This window comes from Arachis ipaensis, chromosome B5, assembly GCF_059453495.1.
Source record: "Arachis ipaensis isolate K30076 ecotype BB chromosome B5, ASM5945349v1, whole genome shotgun sequence".
In the NCBI taxonomy this organism is placed as follows: domain Eukaryota; kingdom Viridiplantae; phylum Streptophyta; class Magnoliopsida; order Fabales; family Fabaceae; genus Arachis; species Arachis ipaensis.
In genome coordinates, this window is record NC_142440.1 from 50257818 (window position 1) to 50277427 (window position 19610).

A 19610-nucleotide genomic window follows, 5' to 3' on the forward strand; every position below is an offset into this window, starting at 1 on the left:
CCTACTATGACTATGCAAAGAACGCTCAACATGATGAGGACAAAGCGAATCAACAGCTGCCGCCTACAGAAGCATATAGGTTTCCTAACCTATATTGCGAGCTCCATTTCCAAACATACCAGAAGAAGAATTTAAACATTGAAAAGAAACTGGTCCTCCCGAATGACGTGAGACGAGCCATTACGACACGTATTCAGGGGATGGGCATGTGATTCATTGATAGGGAGCTAGGCAGGGTGAACTCCTCCTGATGAAGGAATTTTACTGTAACTTCTTTAGACACACCCTAGAGTCGGTTCACCTGCGAGGTGGGCAAGTGTTGGTTACGGAGGTAGCTATTCAGGATAGACTCGGCTGCCTGCCTAGGACCGGTACTACAGATGCCATTGAGCAGGCCGAGGTAGCCATACACTGCATGACTTTTGACTATGATGCACTGAGGGATGTCATTGCCACCCCAAATGCCCCTTGGATGATGGACGCTGACAACAGGAAGCCCAAGGAGTTACTATTCACTCACCTTTCTAGGGTCACCAGGGCGTGGCAGCAGATCTTTGCCCATTATGTCATGCCGACCACCCATTTCACAGAGATACCGATGGACATGCTCGTCCTGATCAGATGCGTTATGGAGGGGAAGGAGGTATACTTCCCTCGATTGATCAGGCGATACATGTGGCGGGCCCATGTCCATGGCTTGCATTCCTTCCCCACATTGGTCACCACGATTATTCAGCTAGCCGGCGCCCCATAGGAGGCAGATCATGAGATACCACCCCCGGTCCATGGAAAGGAGGAAGTGATTCCGTGGGGGGAGTGGGTGCACGAGAAGCCCCCATCTCGGTGCCGCTCTAGAACCAGAGCAGCCGCGACACCCGGCACTTCATCCTCAGCAGCAGCAGGACCCGCAGCCCCAGCAACACCGATACTACCACCAGCTCCCCAGCCGACCTATCTGTTAGTCCAGCACCTGATCCGCTTCATGGAGCGTAGTGAGCACCGTATTATGCGACGCTTGGACAAGATGGATCAGATGTTCATAGCATTGGGCGTTGAGTTGCCCCTTCTTTCCCAGTCTTCTGCATCCGAGGAGGTGCATGCCAAGGAGCATGCGGTGGAGCCAGCTCAGACAGAGGCACCCTCACAGACACAGGCTACCCCGGAGGTTCAGTAGTCACCTGAGGCGCCACAGCCTGAGACCCAGCCAGACGCGACAGTTGACCCTCACCATGAGCCCGAGCAGTAACATCGAGGACGATGCTCCATTTTAAGTGTGGGGGGGTCACCGTCGTCGCCGTCGGTGGAGTAGCTATTTTGGATGAAAAGTCGGACATTTATCTTTTATTTTACGTTATTTTAGTACTTTGCACTTTATTTTTGTCGCACTTTTGGATTATTGTATATATTTGTTACTTTGATACTTTTATTTTGGTTGTTACTCTTATCTTGGTTGTTGCATTTTGTACCTTAGTTAGTAGACATTTCATATTTTAGTATATTTTTGCTTTATGTAGTGTTTTGGCTCTTTGGTTGTGATTTGAAACTATTTTGGATTGTTGAGACCTAGTTTACCCTTTTTCATAAGGAATTTAGTTTGATTTGGAAAAAAAAAGAAGGGATAAACTAAGGAATTTTAAATTTTTTAAATCACAGCATTGCATTTAGAATAAGTTTGGTCAAACAATAAATTTTTCCAAAGAACTTATCTATAGGGCGCCACTCCAATTGATTGGAAATTTTTGTAGAACTTGCTTGAATCATATAAATTTTGTGAAGCATGTTTTGAGCTAAAGAACACAAGTATGTGAGATTTGAACCTAATGATGTGGTTACATCTTACAACCACCTATGTTCCTTCTTGTGTGCAATTGTTCTCTTTCTATGATTGTGATCCTTGATTTATTTAATTCTGTATGTCCATTATTCCTTGTGTTTATGCATTTACATTATTGAGGCCATTGTTTCATAAAGCTCACTCATCCAAATAGCCTACCTTTTATCCCTATTGTTAGCCAATTTTTAGCCTATGCTTGACCCAATTGCTCTTTATTTTAGCACATTACAAGCCTAAAGTGAAAAACAATAAAAGTCCCCTGTTTGGATCTTTGATTGGCCTAGGCTAGTAAGAGTGTTTATTATTCAAGTTTGGGGGAACATTGGTTGGGATAAAAGGGTATTTTGTAATTTTTGTATATTTGGAAATTGGGTGCATGCTCATGTATTAATCAAATGTGGACCCTATGCATTGGTGTTTTTGTATATAGTTGAAAGAAAAAAAAAAGAAAATAAAAATGAGAAAAAGAAAATAAAAAAATAGAAAAAAAGAGAAAAAAAGAAAAGAGAAAAAGCAATAAAAAGGGGAACAAAATGTCCCGAAGTAAAGTCAATAAGAATCAATGCATAAGTGTTGTGAAATGTAAAGAAAAAGCATGAATATGTAAAAAGTGAAAAATGGGTAGTTAGGTTAGAACTTAATTGTATAGGTTATCATAGGTTAGGTGGGAAAGTCTAGGTTAATCAAAGATTCAAATTTCAAACTCACTTAACCATATATGATCCTACCTTGACCCTAGCCCCATTACAACCTTTGGGAAAGACCTCATGATAATTGTATGCATGCATTGAATAATTGTTGATTGCTAGATGAAGAACAAATTTTGAAAAGCATGAAATAGAGGAGAATTGAGTGAATCAACCCCTAAACACTTGAGTGATTAGAGCGGATACACATTCGGTGAAGGTTCGATTGCTCAATTACATGTTTTCACCATAATCATCCTTATTCATGCAAGTTTATAAATCTTTTTGATGATTCAATACAATTGTGGGTTGGATTTGATTCCTACTACTTTAGCCCTTATGCTTACATATGCTCTCTTGGAAGTTGATATGTTTTGACCAAGCATTTGCATTCATGTAGGTAGTTGTATTTAGATAGGTTGCGAAACTTCAAGGGACGCGCACGCGTGCTGTACGCATACGTGTCGGTGGCCGCACGTGATTTTTAAACAGAAAACGTGTCCAGCGAATTCAGAAGAGCTGTGGGGCCCAATCCAAACCAACTTTGGCGCCAAAATGCTTTAAAGGACCAAGGATTGAAGAGCAAAAGGGGGGGGGGGATTCCATCATTTTTACACATTAGTGACATTAGGATTAGTTGAGAGTTAGTTTTAGAGAGAGAAGCTCTCACTTCTCTCTAGGATTGGAATTAGGATTAGGTTTAGGTCAATAAGCTTAGATCTAGGTTTTGACTCATGTCTTCATCTACTTCTACTTCTCAATTCTTTGTTGTTACATGTTGTTCTTTTACTCCTTTGTTGCAATTTCTTCTATTTTGTTACCATGCTTTGTTGTAGATTCACTCTTGTTTCTTCTACTTTCTTTCAACTCAATTTGAGGTAATTCATGTCAATAATGTTCTTTTTTATTGTTGTTGTTAATTCCTTGCAATAATTGTTGTTAGATTTCATTCTTGTTGTAGATTTCCTATGCTTTTCTTTTATACCTTCCAAGTGTTTGTCAAAATGCTTGAGAAGATGTTAGAGTAGAATTTTATGCTCTTGGCTTGGGAAGGTAACTTAGGAATTCTTGAGTTGCTAACGTCCAAGTGATTGATAGTTGGTAGCCATTGACTCTAGCTCTCATTAATTCAATTAGTGGATAGCCAGGACCTATGGACTTGGATTGGTATAGCTCATTTGACTTTCCTTTACTTGTTAGAGGATGACTTAGTGGGATTGATCTTTGCAATTATCATATTGTGGTTAGTGATAAGGATAGAGATCCTTGACCACCAACCCTTGCCAAGACCTTTTTCTCATTTGATTTCCTTTATCATTTACTTTTCTTGTTTCCCAATCAAAATCCCAAAATATACATGTCCATGGCCAATAACAAGAACACTGCTTTGCAATTCCTTTGAGAGATGACCCGAGCTTTAAATACTTCGGTTTATAATTTTAGGGGTTTGTACTTATGACAAAGAAATGTTTGTATGAAAGAATTATTGTTGGTTTAGAAACTATACTTCGACGAGATTTCAATTATGAAATTCTATACCACACAAAAATCTGATCATCAGTCCCTCTAGCATCCTGGGCGTTGAACGCCCAGTGGTGTTCAATGCCAGAATGGCTGCCTGGTTGGGCGTTGAATGCCTAGTGAGGGGTGCCTCACTGGCGTTTAGTGCCAGAAAGCCTTCCTGTTTAGGCGTTGAACGCCCAGCTAGTGCTCTTTGGCTGGCATTCAATGCCAGCTTATCTGCCAGGATGGGCTTTAAATGCCCAGTGAGGACTTCCTTACTGGCGTTTAACGCCAGGCTTGCTGCCATTGTGGGTGTTGAACGCCCAGTGAAGGCTTCTTCACTAGCGTTCAATGCCTTCCCATTCTCCTCAAATTCGGCCTCAACCTCTGTGGTTATGGCCTTGCATTCATCTCTAGGATTAACCTCAGTATTACTAGGAAGAGTGTCCGGAGGGATCTCAGGGATCCTTTTGCTCAGTTGACCAACTTGTACCTCCAAGTTTCTAATGGAAGACCTTGTTTCATTAATGAAACAATGAGTGGTCTTAGTGAGGCTGGAGACTAGAGTGGCTAAGTCAAAAAGGCTTTGCTTAGAGGTTTTCGTATTCCCTTGAGAAGATGGGAATGGTGGTCTGTTATTGAACCTATTCTGGTTCCTACCAACTTGGTTGTTATTGAAACCTTGCTGAGATTTCTGTTGATCCTTCCATGAAAGGTTAGGATGATTCCTCCATGAAGGGTCGTAAGTGTTTCCATAGGGTTTTCCCATGTAGTTCACCTCCTCCATGGTTGGTTGATCAGGATTATAAGCTTCTTCTTCAAGAGAAGCTTCCTGATTACTGCCAGGTGCAGTTTGCATCCTAGTGAGATGTTGAGAGATCATGTTGACCTGTTGGGTCAAGATCTTATTCTGAGCTAGGATGGCATTCAGAGTCTCAACTTCATGAACTCCTTTCTTCTGAGAGATTCCATAGTTTATAGGATTCCTCTCAGAGGTGTACATGAATTGGTTGTTTGCAACCATCTCAATGAGTTCTCTGGCTTCTGCAGGTGTTTTCTTCAAGTGGAGAGATCCACCTACAGAGCTGTCTAATGAATTTTGGAACATCACAAAAAAACCATCATAGAACACGCCTATGGTGGACCACTCTGAGAGCATGTCAGGAGGACATCTCCTGATCAGTTGCTTGTATCTTTTCCAAGCTTCAAAGAGGGATTCACCTTCTCTTTGTCTGAAGGTTTAAACTTCCACTCTAATCTTGCTCATCTTTTGAGGAGGAATGAACTTAGCTAGAAAAAGCATTAACTAGCTTTTCCCAAGAGTCCAGACTCTCTCTAGGCTAGGCATCCAACCAAAACTTAGCTTTGTCTCTTAAAGCAAAAGGCAAAAGCATTAGCTTGTAAACTTCAGGATTAACTCCATTAGTCTTTACAGTATCACAGATCTGTAAGAATTCTGCTAAGAACTGATGCGTATCATCCATTGGGAGTCCATGGAATTTGCACTTCTACTGCAGAAGAGAGACTAACTGAGGCTTAAGCTCAAAATTATTAGCTCCAATGGCTGATGCACCACTATTTCGTGGTACATTTTATGGTTAATTGAGTATATTTTATCAACTTTTCTCACATTTGTTCAATGAAATAGCATGGTTTCATGATTTTCTCCTAACTTGTTCTTAAGTGTGAAAATATGCTTTTTCGGCCTTTAATTGGTAAATTTTAATTCACCTTTGATTCCACTAGATGCCTTGAGGTATTTGTTAGTGAATTCAGATTGAAAAGGGCTAGGAATGGAGCAAAGGAATTAAGAGAAAAGCATGCAAAGTGGAGAAATCATGGAAAATCAAGGATTTGGGATGCACTCACCGATGCGCACGCGTAGCAGACGCGCACGCATGGAATCGAAGTTGCACGGTGACACGAACGCGTACATGACGCGTACGCGTGGATAGCAAAAACGCCAAACGACACGTACACGTGACCCACGCGTACGCGTCGCTGTTCGCATGATAAACCCATATTTCATGAGTTCTTTTGTGCTTAATTAGAGTGATTTATTCAACTCTTCACCTACTTATTCACATTAATTGCATGGTTTTACTTTCCCTTCCTTGTTATGTCATGTTGTGAAAAATATGTTTCCTAAGCTTTAAAAATTAATTATTTTAATTACCTTTATTTCCATTCGATGCCGTGATTAATGTGTTGAGTAGTTTCAGATTTTTTAAGGCAGAATAACTTAAAGGATGAAAAAGGAAACATACTAAAATGGAAGGAGCAAGCAAAATGGAGCTTTAAAGAAACTGGTATCCACGCGATCGCGTGCCAAGCACGAATCAGCAGCGACGCGGCCGCATGACTGACGCGACTGCGCGCCTTAAGCAGAACGTATATGACGCGGTCGCATGACTGACGCGACCGCGTGGCAAGGAAAAGCTCCGAATGACGTGACCGCGTGACCCACGCGGACGCGTGATAGAGGCCACGCACCAGAAATTACAGAATAAGCCCCTAGCAAATTCTGAAGCCCTTTTTGGCCCAGATCCAAGTACAGACAGCATAGACCAGAGGTTATAAAGTGTGGGAATGCTTCCATTCAAAAGGGAGATCGTATATTTTTACCTTTCAATGATTTAGATTTAGTTGAGAGGGAGATCTTCTCTCTCTCTTTTAGGATTTAGGATTTCTTCTTGTTTTAAGAGTAACTCTGGATCCCAGGTTTAATGTTCTTTTAGTATTACTTCTATTTTATTTATTCCAACATTTGAATTGATTATTATAATTTGATTTATGAATTCTCCCATGTTACAGACTGTTATTTGAATTAATGATAATTGAGGTATTTTCAGTTTATGATTGTTCTCTTTGATTTAAGTTACCATTGCTTCCCATCTAAGGACCTCTTTATCATTCCAGCAATTTTACTTTTCCCCTTTTAGTTCTGGTTAAGAATTTAGTAACTCAACAGTTATTAAACTCAATATAATTGATAATCGTTATCTTGCTAATTGAGCTGAACTTAAATAATCCCAACCTTTTCTGAGGAAATAATTAGGATTCGAAAGTCAATTTAATTAGTCCCTTGACTTTCCTTTTTCCTGGTGAAGGTTGACCAAGTGGAGTTTAGATTCAACTTTCATTATTGTTGAGAGAGATAACTAAGTTGGACCTCTAATTTCTCTACCCTGCTAAAAGTTGCTTTACAGTTATTATTTATTCTTAATTGCCATTTAATTCACTCGTCATTTAAAATACTTGCTTCTCACCTTCTAAACCCCGATTATAACCTTTATAGCCAATAATAAGAACATACTTCCTCGCAGTTCCTTGAGAAGACGACCGGAGGTTTGAATACTCGGTTAACAATTTTTAAAGGGGTTTGTTACTTGTGACACCCAACACATTTGTACGAAGGGATTTTTGCCGGTTTAGAAACTATATCTACAACGCAACCGTTTCTATGAATTTCTTTATTGGTAGAAAACCCGACGTCATCGCACATGACTTCATTAAAGTGAAAATGCTGAGGGCGATTTCTGAGCTTCCCAGGCCCAGATCCAACTCATTCTCTGAGCCTATTACATGCAGAATTGAGGAGAGTCAAGGGGGGAACACATAGTTGAGTTTTGAACATGTTTTAGTTAGTTTCTAGAGAGAGAAGCTCTCTCTTCTCTCTAGAATTAGGTTAGATCTAGATTAGAATTTCTTAGATCTAGGTTTAGTTCATGCTTTGATTCACTTTTCCTCTTCAATTCCTTGTTCTTCTACGTTTGCTTTTTCTAGTTTAACATTTTATTCTTGTAATTGTTTACTTTGTTATGGATGCACTCTTGTTTCTTCTATTTTCCTTTAATTCAATTTATGTTTGATTTCCTTTATTGTTGATTTTAATTGCTGTTGTTAATTTCCTTGCAATTAGTAGTTGTAGATTTATATTTCTTGCAATTTGATCTTACTTTCCTTTTGTGCCTTCCAAGTGTTTGATTAAATGCTTGGAAGGATGCTAGAGTAGACTTTTCTCCTCTTGGCTTGGTTGAGCAATTGGAGACTATTGAATTATCAAACTCTTTTGTTAGTTAATAATTGAAAGTTGCTAGTTGATTTGAATTCCACTAAAGCTAGTCTTTTCCTAGGAGTTGACTAGGACTTGAGCAATCAAACTGATTTTTTCCACTTGACTTTCCTTCATAGTTAGAGGTTAACTAAGTGGAGCAACAGACAATTCTTGTCACAATTGAGGATGATAATGAGGATAAAACTTCTAGTTCTCATTCCTTGCCAAGAGCTTTCTTAGCTAATAGTTTAATTCTTGCCATTCCTTTGAGAGACGACTCGAGGTTTGAATACTTCGGTTATTTTTATTGGGGTTTGTTACTTGTGACAAACAATTTTTTCATGTGAGGATTCATTGTTGGTTTAGAACTATACTTGCCATGAGAACTTATTGTGAAATTCTAAACCACACAAAAATTTGATCATCAATGGCAGGTACAACAATGCTTCTGCCATAAAAATTAGAGGTAGGTATGGTAAAGTCACCAAGGACCTTTCTGAGCTCCTCTTGTGCTTCGGTCATATCCTCTCTTGTTCAAAACTTTCTGAAAGGTCTCTTCCGGAGTGTTGTGCTTTAACTTGTTGTAAACGCCTCCTCAGAGTCTTCTCAGGTTCAGGATCAGGAGTCAAGAGGGGTTCTTTATCCCTGTTCCTGGTCATAAACAAGAAGAAAAGGAAAAGAAAAGATAAGAAGAAGACTATTTCCGCCAATAGGCAAGAAGCTCCTCCCTAAAGTCAGAAGTAAAGAAACAAGAAGAAAAGAAATCACAAGAAGGCTTTTTGTACCACTTGGATCAAAGAGCTTCCAGTGAGATGTGAAAAAGAAAGAAAAGAAGATAAAGAAGTTAAGGTAGAGGAAGAGAAGGAAGTAGAGTTCAAATAAATAGAGATGAGAAGAGAAGAAGTATAAATAGAAAAAGTAAATAACAATTAGAATATTTTTGTTTTGATTTAATTAATTATTTATTTTTAAAAATTAAGTTAAATTAATTTAAAAAAATTTGAATTTTAATTCTTAAATTTTCAAAAATAGAGGAGGGAAGAGAAGAAGAAATTTTCGAAAATTAAGAGAGATGAGAGTTAGTTAGGTGATCTTGAAAAAGAAGAGAGAGAAGAAGGAGATATGATTTTCAAAAATTGAGAGAGAGAAAAGTTAGTTAGGTAGCTTTGAAAAATAAGAGAGAGAAGATAAGATAAGAAAAGATTTGAAGTTAAAATTCAAAATTAGAAAAAGATAAGATTTTGAAATTTGATTTTGAAAAAGATATGATTTTAAAAATTTGAATTTTGAAAAAGATAAGATAGGATTTTTAATTTTTGAAAAAGATTTGAAAAAGATAAGATTTTTTATTTTTGAAAAGATTTGATTTTTGAAAACTTGACAACTAAAAATATAAGAACAAAGAAAAGATAAAAATTTAAAATCAAAATCTGAATTTTATTTTAAAATTTTCGAAAATAATGTAAAAAGATAAGAAAAGATATTATTTTTTTTTATTTTTGAATTTTTTGATGAAAGAGAGAAACACAAAAAAGACACAAGATTTAAAATTTTTAGATCGCACCCTTGTTTTTCGAAAATTTTTGGAGGGAAACACCAAGGGACACCAAACCTAAAAATTTAAAGATCAAGACCCATACAAGACTCAAGAACACTTTGAAGATTCACAAGAATACAAAGAACAAAATTTAAAGACTCAAGAACACAAGAACATAAAAAGAACACCAAACTTAAAATTTTTAGAAAACCAAAACAAAATTTTTGAAAAACACAAGAAAACACCAAACTTAAAGACTTGACACAAGATTAAACCAAAGAAAAATTATTTTTGAAAATTTTTAGAAAATATGACTCAAGAAAAACGAAAAACTTAACAAGAACAAACACAAAAGACTCAAATAACGAACAAGGACTAAACAAAGAAAAATAAAAATATTTTTGAAAAGGATTTTAAATTTTTTTCGAACATTTTGAAGAAGAAAATAAAAAGTATGACTCAACTCAAAGTTATACCTTTGCAAAAATCAAAGACTCAACAAGAACATAAATTGAACAAAGAAAAGAAAAATATTTTTGAAAAGGTTTTCAATGATTTTTGAAAATTGAGAAGAAGAGAATAAAAATAAAAGACTCAATTAAAATAATGTAAAATAAACTTACTTGATCTAGGGAGCAAGTCAATCCGGCAGTTTGTCCAAACTCAACAATCCCTGGCAACGGCGCCAAAAACCTGAAGCGCGTGTATGCAAACCCCACACTGTTCGTACAGCAGCAATACCAGCAAGTGCACTGGGTCGTCCAAGTAATACCTGAGTGAGTCAAGGTCGATCCCAGGAGGATTGTGGCTTGAAGCAAGCAATGGTTGTCTTATAGGTCTTAGTCAGGCGGAATCAGAAGGAGTTAGATTATATTATGTAAACCTTGAATGATTATATATCACAAATTAAATATTTGGATGTTAAGTAGAAAAAAGTATAGGAATAGAGTTGAGAGTCAGAGTTGCTTTTTCTTTCTGAATGAACTCTGGTATTACTGTCCTCCTTGCTTGTGAATGATCTTCTTCTATGGCCGGCTGTAAGTGATTAAAGCCATTGCTCGTGGTCATTGATCTCCTCTCCTATAGCAAGTCATTCTCTTAGCAATCCTGCTCAAAATGCCATAGACAATGTCGAATCTTCCGGATCAGAGAACGCTGCTTCTTTGGATTCTAGCCTATACCACGAAGACCCTAATCTCCCCAGAAATTGGCTGAACTGGAGTCTCGAGAAGTCCCCAATGAAATCGTGGATTAACCGTCTGAGAGATCTATAAACATAGTTGTTGGCTCGTGCTTTCCTTCCATGTATTCACACGAACTCAAGTAGACACAGGTGTTTGTCAGGCACGTTCATCTTAATGTGATGAACAGAGCTAATTTGTCAGATCATCCTATTTACCATGATGAAGATCGGATATACATCTTAGAGATAGATCAAACACATATCGAAGAAGAAGCATAAATACTTTTATTAATTCATAGGACTCAGCAGGGCTCCTCCCCTCAACCTAGGAGGTTTAGAAAGTCATACTGAAAGTAAAAACAATGATGAAATGTGTATGATGACTGAAAGTGTCTCCAAACTCTCTGAATTACATAAATAAAATCCCTTAAATACTAAACAGATGACTAGTAAGGGTAAAACAGTCTATTTAATGCTAAAATTCACTTCTGGGGCTCACTTGGTGAGTGTTTGGGCTGAGCTTTGGTGAGATCCATGTGCTATGAGGTCTCCGGGGCATGGACCACCAGCAAGGGGGTCCTCTTTGGGTGTTTGTATATTGGTATCTGCTCTTTGGGCGCTGGATGCCTGGAAGGGGGCAGGTGGCTGGCGTTGGATGCCCGTTTTGGGCCTTCTAATCCAAAGCAAAGTATGAACTATTATATATTTTTAGAAAGCTCTAGAAGTCAGCTTTCCATAGCCATTGAGAGCACTCCTTTTGAATTTCTCTAGCTCCAGAAAAGCTCTTCTGAATGTAGGCAGTTCAGATCTGGACAACAGCTGTAGTGCTTTCTTTGTCTCTAAATCAGACTTCTGCTCTAGCTCCTCAATTTTGGCCCGAAAATACCTGAAATTGTCCAAAAACACAAAAACTCATAGTAGAATCCAAAAATGTGATTTTAAAACTAAAACCTATAAAAACTCAATAAAAATTGAAGAAAACTACTAAAAACTATATGAAAATGATGCCAAAAAGCGTATAAAATATCCGCTCATCAGATGCATTACAATTTTGATGGATGGCAGATAAAAAGATAGTACATGAGTTGGCCTTTCAATTTAGGGATAATGAATGTCCAGAAATTAGGGAGAAAATTGGAAGGAGAAGGTGGGAACTCCTTGTTGATCCAGTCACAAAAGTGAGTGCAACTCTTGTTAGAGAGTTCTATGCAAATGCAGTTCGACAAGACAGGAACGATGACTCCTACAAGAGTTATGTAAGGGTGGTGATAGTTGATTTCAGTCCAATGTCCATCATGAGAGCACTCAAGCTACGAGCTGTACCATTTGATGAAGCAAGTTACCAATCAAGGATGAGTGGTAATCCTAACCATGACGAAATTGTAAATGATATTTGTGTCATAGGAGTCAATTTGGTGAAGGAATCCAATGGAGCACCTAAGTTCATTAGAAGAGGAGACCTCATCCCGGAGGCCAAGGGATGGTTCGAGATAGTAAGGAGGTCCATTCTCTCTAACTCGAACAATTCAAAGGTTAATATAAACAGAGCAACTATGGTGCATTGTATAATGAAAGGAGGGGAAATCAAGGTTCATGAACTCATAGCAAAAGATACTCGAAAAATGGCCGAGAAGAATGATCTTGAAGCTCGGCTTGGCTACCCTAGCAGCATCTTTCGTTTGTGTGAAAGGGCTAAGGTGGTGTTTGGGGATGATGATGCCAGGGCATCTTGGGCTAGTTTCACTAGCCTTTTTCTTTGTTTTTAGTAGATTTTATGCACTTTCTTGAGTTCTAAGTAAGCAAATTGGGTAGAAATTCATGTATGCCTAGATTCATTCAATGATGGTTAATTGGATGCAATTTCATGAGTATTTTGCTATAAATATTGGTGTATTAAGAATGATGAGAATTCTCATGACTTTAGCAAGGCTTTGATGCATATAGTGGTTGATGACAGGTGAAGAAAGGCATGGAAAGAGTTGAAGAAGGAGCCTGGAGAAGATGAAGAAGAAGCAACGTTGGTGGCCAAGTTGGACCGCCAACGTTGACTCCAACGTGGAAGAGAAGCAGAGCAAGTCTTTGCACGATTGGCTGATGCTCACGTTTGAGGGAGCCTTGGACCTCCAACGTTACCCCCAACGTGGTGATGAAAAATTCAATTCTGAAGCTAAATAAATTTTGAGCCACGCGTACGCGTCTGTGACGAGTACGTGTGAAAAAGCAAAATTTTCAGATTCACGCACAAGCGTGCGTCATGCGCACGCGTGGAATGGGAATATTGACCATCCATGCGTACGCGTGGGTCACGCGTACGCGTCACAAAGCGAACGTTGGAGTCCAACGTTGCCTCAAACGCTGCCTCCAACATCCGCGATGCCAAGCCCAGAAGTTGGAGTTGAGAATTTTGAATCGATGCGTACGCGTCAGTGACGCGTATGCGTGGATGGAAAAAAAGGCAATGCACGCGTAAGCGTGGTGTACGCGTACACGTGAATAAGCAAAATCTCATATTTCACGCTCACGCGTGATGCACGCGTACACGTGGGTTAGCAGAACGTTGGCCCTCCAACGTTGAGTCAAACGCCAATGACAACAAGCTTTCTGGTTTTTCTGGTTTTGTTCTAAATGGCGTTTGCGTCAACGTTGGCCATCAAACGTTGACTCCAACGTAAAGCATCAGAACTCACAATTCAAACAGATCTATTCTCAACAGTAACAGAAATCAATTGGAGCCATTTTCAACCTAATTCCATCAAGGCCAAAAGCCCAATTCAGAGATTGAAGATCAATGGAAGAAAGTGTATAAATAGCTTAGAATTTGAGTTAGAGAGGACCTTTTTTCCATTTTTTGCTATTCTTTACACTACTGAACTTTTTACTTTAGAATTTTCTGTTTAATTTGAATTTCAGAATGCATGTTCCAATTGTAATTTCCATTTTGAGTGCTATGAACAGCTAAACCCCTTTCATTGGATTAGGGAGCTCTGTGTAATTCAATGGATCAATAGTAATTTCCATTCATCTTTTTCTTTCTTTTCTCTTTATTTTACTAGAAAGCTTTCGGTCTTCATCCAATTGGATAGTTATCTTGGGAAAGATGCTATACATAATTGGATCTCTTCGGAACCTTGGAAGAGGAATGAGGAGATCATACTAGAATTACTTTCTCACATTGGATTAGATTGGGGTTTGGATGGATATAGTGACATGTAATCCTACTAACACTTTAATCTATGAATTTCTGTGGTATAATCGGTGATGCCAGGGCATTTTGGCCAGTTTCACTGACCTTTTCTTTACTGTTTTAGGGTATTTTCATGCATTTTCTTAGGAAATAAGCAAGTTTTGGGTAGAAATTCACTTACATCTTGATTTAAGCATACATTGTGCACTTTACATGATTTCATGAGAATTTTGCATGAATTAGATGACAAATTGGATGATGCATGTCTCATGATGTGGATTAGAACTTTGATGCACTTTATTGCTTGATTTCAGGACAAAGAAAGCAAGAAAGAGCCACGTTAGCAGCCACGTTAGTCTAACTAACGTGACCACCAACGTGGAATGGGAGCTAGCTTGCAACGTTAATGAGAAAAGTAATCGCCAATATCGTCTTCGAAGCCATCATAGCCCACGTTAAGAGTCACATTAACTAAGTTAACGTGAACTCTAACGTGGAAGAAAGAAAGTGGAGCCAACGTTAGTGACACTCACCTTTGTCACTAACGTTGGACCAAGCTCATAAGTGGCGACGTTAAGAGCCACGTTAACTCAGTTAACGTGGACTCTAACGTTGGGAAGCAAAAGAGAAGCCAACGTTGGTGACACTCACCTTTGTCACTAATGTTGGCCAAGCTACAATGAGCCACGTTAGTTGCCACATTACCTTATTTAACGTGGAAGCTAACGTGGAGAAAGCAAGTGATCGCCAACGTTAGTGACACTTACCTTTGTCACTAACGTTGGAATGAGCCACAATGAGCCACTATGAGCCACGTTAACTCCCACATTAACTTAGTTAACGTGGAAGCTAACGTTGAGGATAGGATGATGAGCGTTAGTGACACTCACCTTTGTCACTAACGTTGGAGATGGCTATCATTACCACGTTAGAAGCCACGTTAACTTAGTTAACGTGGACTCTAACGTGGGAAGTAGGGGCACCTTGGAACGTTAGTGACAAAGGTAAGTGTCACTAACATTCTCGAAGGATTGGCAAGCCTACGTTAAGAGCCACGTTAACTAAGCTAACGTGGACTCTAACGTAAGGGGAAGGGAGGACTCTCAACATTATTGGAAAAGGTGAGCCCCAATAACGTGTGCGAAGTACCAAGAGGCAACGTTAGTGGTCATGTTGGTGCCACTAACGTTGAAGTTAACGTGGATCATCCCTGGGAAAGGAACGTTAGTGAAAAAGGTGATTGCCACTAACGTTCTCAAACCCACATTCTCACTTAACGTTAACGCCACTAACGTCCTGAGCTAAAGACCCTTCCTACTTCACACTTTCTCTCTACAAGTAAAGCTAAGCCAACTGTAGAAGATAACTGCTTCAAACTCAAGATCCAAAGGCCCATATCCAAGACTTGAAGAATCAACTAGAAGATCAGAAGAGTAGTATATATAGGGGTAGTTTTGAATCAGGAAGCAGCTTTTGGGGGGATGGGAAATTGAGAACTACTCTCTGTATAATTTACTTTCTCTGCACTTTTAGTTCTAGTTTTCATGATGTATTCTCCATTTTTGTTTTCCATTTCCAGAGCTATGAACAACGAAACCCCTTTCATTGGGTTAGGGAGCTCTGTTGTAATTTGATGGATCAATATTAATTTTCATTACTCTTCTTCTATCTTTTCTCTTGATTTTACTGGAAAGCTTTCAATCTTCATCCCATTGGGTAGTTATCTTGGAAAAGAAGCTATTCATACTTGGATCTCTTCTGAACCTTGGAAGAGGAATGAAGAGATCATGCTTGAAATGCTTTCTCATGTTGAACCAAATTGGGTTTAGTTTGGTATGGTGACTATAATCCTACCAACACTTGATTTGGGAATGCATGTGGTATAATCAGTGACCATACTTCATCTCTTCTCATGAGCAATTGACCAAGGAATTGGCTATTGATCAAGATTTGAGAGATTGAATTACCAAGGAATTGGAATTCGATCACTTAAGATTGCCAAGGAGATCAATGAATGCATTGATTGAGGAAGAGGTGAAAATGAACTTGATCCGGAGAATGCAACATCTTCTAAGCCCAATGAATCCCCATTTCTGATCTTACCCATTCTCTTTAATTTCTGCAATTTAATTTCATGAGCATCTTCCCCATTCCCATTTACAATTCTGCAATTTACTTTCCGTCATTTACTTTCAGCTCTTTACTTCCAGCATTTACATTTTCTGCTATTTACTTTCCTGCCATTTAATTTCCTGCAACTCTCAAACCAAATTCTGCTTCGCTCAACTAGAACATTCCTCTAATTAAAGTTGCTTGACCAATCAATCCCTGTGGGATTCAACCTTACTCTATTGTGAGTTTTTATTTGACGATAATTCGGTACACTTGCCGAAGGAAAATTGTTGAGAGACAAGTTTCCGTGCTATCATTAGCTCAACTAGAGCATTCTTCCAATTAAAGTTGCTTGACCAATCAATCCCTGTGGGATTCGACCTCACTCTATTTTGAGTTTTTACTTGACGACAATTCGGTATACTTGCCGAGGGAGATTTGTTAAAGGACAAGTTTCCGTGCTATCAAGTTTATGGCGCCGTTGCCGGGGATTGATTTTGTATCAACAATGACTAAATTGGAGGATAACTAGATTGAGCATTTTTCTTTTGTTTGATTTAAATTTCTGTTTGAGTTAATTACTTTCAGTTTTAGTTATTTTCCTCTCTTCCCCTCTACTCCTTTTTCTTAGTTATTTACCATTCAGTTCACTAACCCACTAACTGTTTGATATATTGCATCTCTCACACTAACAGCAATTTTAATAAGAGTACTTTCTGCATCTATTTCTTTGCTTGTGCCTTGTTGGTTGTATGACAGGGAGAAGAAGCGGGGCTTCAACTTCCTTTGATTCTGAACTAGAGAGGACCTTCCTTAGATTAAGGAGGGAAGCAAGAGGAAAGAGAGTAGTTGGTGCTGAGGAAGAGGAAGAGTACTTTGAACCAGACATGGAGGAGAATTTGGAGAACCATCATGAAGAAGAGGCTCACAACCATGGCAGAGAAGGTCTAGCAAATCATGCTGGGTAAGAGAGAAGAGTTCTAGGCTCTTACATCAACCCAAACCCAGGAAACTGTGGGAGTAGCATCCAAAGGCCAACCATACATGCCAACAACTTTGAACTAAAGCCACAGCTCATCACCCTTGTTCAGAACAACTGTTCATTCGGAGGAGGCGTCCAAGAAGACCCCAATCAACATCTAACCACCTTCCTGAGGATATGCAATACTGTGAAGTCCAATAGTGTTCATCCTGACACCTATAGACTACTTCTGTTTCCTTTCTCACTTAAGGACAAGGCATCTAAATGGCTGGAATCCTTCCCAAAGGAGAGTTTAGCAACCTGAGAAGATGTGGTGAACAAATTCTTGGCAACATTCTATCCTCCTCAACGGATCAACAGGCTGAGAGCTGAGGTGCAAACATTCAGGCAGCAGGATGGTGAGACTCTATATGAAGCATGGGAGAGGTTCAAGGACCTGACAAGAAGGTGCCCACCAGATATGTTCAATGAATGGGTGCAGTTACACATTTTCTATGAAGGCCTCTCTTATGAATCAAAGAAGGCAGTAGACCATTCATCCGGGGGATCTCTGAACAAGAAGAAGACCATTGAGAAGGCCATAGATGTCATTGAAACTGTAGCAGAGAATGACTATTTCTATGCTTCTGAAAGAGGCAACACTAGAGGAGTGATGGAACTAAACAATGTGGATGCACTGCTGGCCCAAAACAAGCTTATTACCAAGCAGCTGGCTGACCTCACCAAGAAGATGGAGAGGAACCAAGTAGTAGCAATCACCACCTCATCAGCAACCCAATAGGGAGTGAATGCTGAGGCAGAGGAGGAGCCAGAACAAGCCAACTACATTGGAAACTCACCTAGGCAGACCCATGATCCTTACTCCAAAACGTACAACCCTGGTTGGAGGAATCACCCAAACTTTGGGTGGGGGAATCAACAAGATCAAAGCCAAGATCAGAGACGTCACAACCCCAACAACCATGCAGCTCACCAACACTCTACGCAGAGATCATATCAACACCACCCTAACAACACCTCTCCACATCCATACCAAAACTAAAATGACCCAACTCACCCATCCACTCTCAACTCACCATCATCTGAAGAAAGACTCTCCAAAATTGAGACTTTGCTTGAAGGCATATGCAAAGAGATTCAAGACAATAAGGCATTCCGAGAAGAAGTGCAGTCCAATATGCAGAATCAAGATGCTACCATCAAGAAACTTGAGACACAAATTGACTACCTATTCAAGAGAATTTCCAGCCACAACCCTCGCAGCGATACAGACTCAAACCAAAGGGAGGAGTGTCAGGCTATAACCCTCAGAAGTGGAAAAGAATTAAAGGATATTCCCAAGCAACCCCAAGAGAAAGATTCAGTTGGAAAGAAGGAGGAACAAGATGAAGTTCAAATCCCCACCTCCAACTCACGTCAAAAGGAAGGAGAGCTGAAGCCATATGCTCCAAAAGTACCATATCCTCAACAACTGAAGAAGAAAGGGGATGACAGCCAGTTCTCCAAATTTTTAGAAATCTTCAAGAAATTACAGATTAACATACCCTTTGCTGAAGCAATAGAGCAAATGCCGCTCTATGCCAAGTTCTTGAAGGAATTGATGACTAAGAAGAGAAGTTAGAAGAGCAACGAGACTGTGATACTAACCGAAGAATGTAGTGCTATCATTTAGCATAAACTACCCCAGAAATTGAAGGATCCTGGGAGCTTCTAGATCCCTTGTATTATAGGGGAGATCACAGTGGAGAAAGCTCTATGTGACTTAGGAGCCAGCATAAATCTGATGTCAGTAGCTATGATGAGGAAAATGAAGATCGAGGAGGCTAAGCCAACAAAAATGGCCCTACAACTGGCAGACCGATCATTCAATTTCCCTCATGGTGTAGTGGAAGATTTGCTGGTGAAGGTGGGGGATTTCATCTTTCCAGCAGACTTTGTGGTGTTGGACATGCAGGAGGAAGCCAAGGCCTCTATCATCTTGGGAAGACCATTCTTAGCTACTGCTGGAGCTGTCATTGATGTCCAAAAAGGTGACCTCACCTTAAGATTACACAATGAAAAGATGACATTCAATGTGTTCAAGGCCATGAGTTACCCACCAGAACAATTGGGAGAATGTATGAGGTTGGACTCATTGGAAGATGTAGTGCAGGAGAGCTTTAACGAAGAAGAACCTGAAAGGTTAACAGAGGAGGAGTCAACATCTAGTGAAGAGGTTGCAACAGTAGAGATTCATATACAAGGTGCACCAAAGGAAGAGAATGAAAAGTTAGAAGCACCCAAACTTGAACTCAAAGCACTGCCACCCACTCTCAAATATGCATACTTAGGCGAGAATGAAAGCTACCCAGTGATCATAAACTCATCCCTCAGCCAAGATCAAGAGAATGAACTGCTCCAAGTGTTGCGAAGGCATAAAAATGCCATTGGATGGACCCTCGCTGACCTAAAAGGGATCAGTTCGGCCATATGCATGCATAAAATACTATTGAAAGATGATGCCAAACCATCCATTCAATCCCAAAGGAGGAT

At 39.5% G+C, this 19610-nt stretch overlaps 1 non-coding gene across 1 annotated transcript; it reads right to left on the minus strand.

Annotated features, from left to right (window-relative positions):
• Window positions 1-17436: 17436 nt before the first annotated feature.
• LOC148564137 (small nucleolar RNA R71) lies at window positions 17437-17543 on the minus strand. The gene has a single exon (XR_015884526.1). It is a non-coding gene; the product is annotated as a small nucleolar RNA R71 (small nucleolar RNA).
• Between the last annotated feature and the right edge of the window lie 2067 nt (window positions 17544-19610).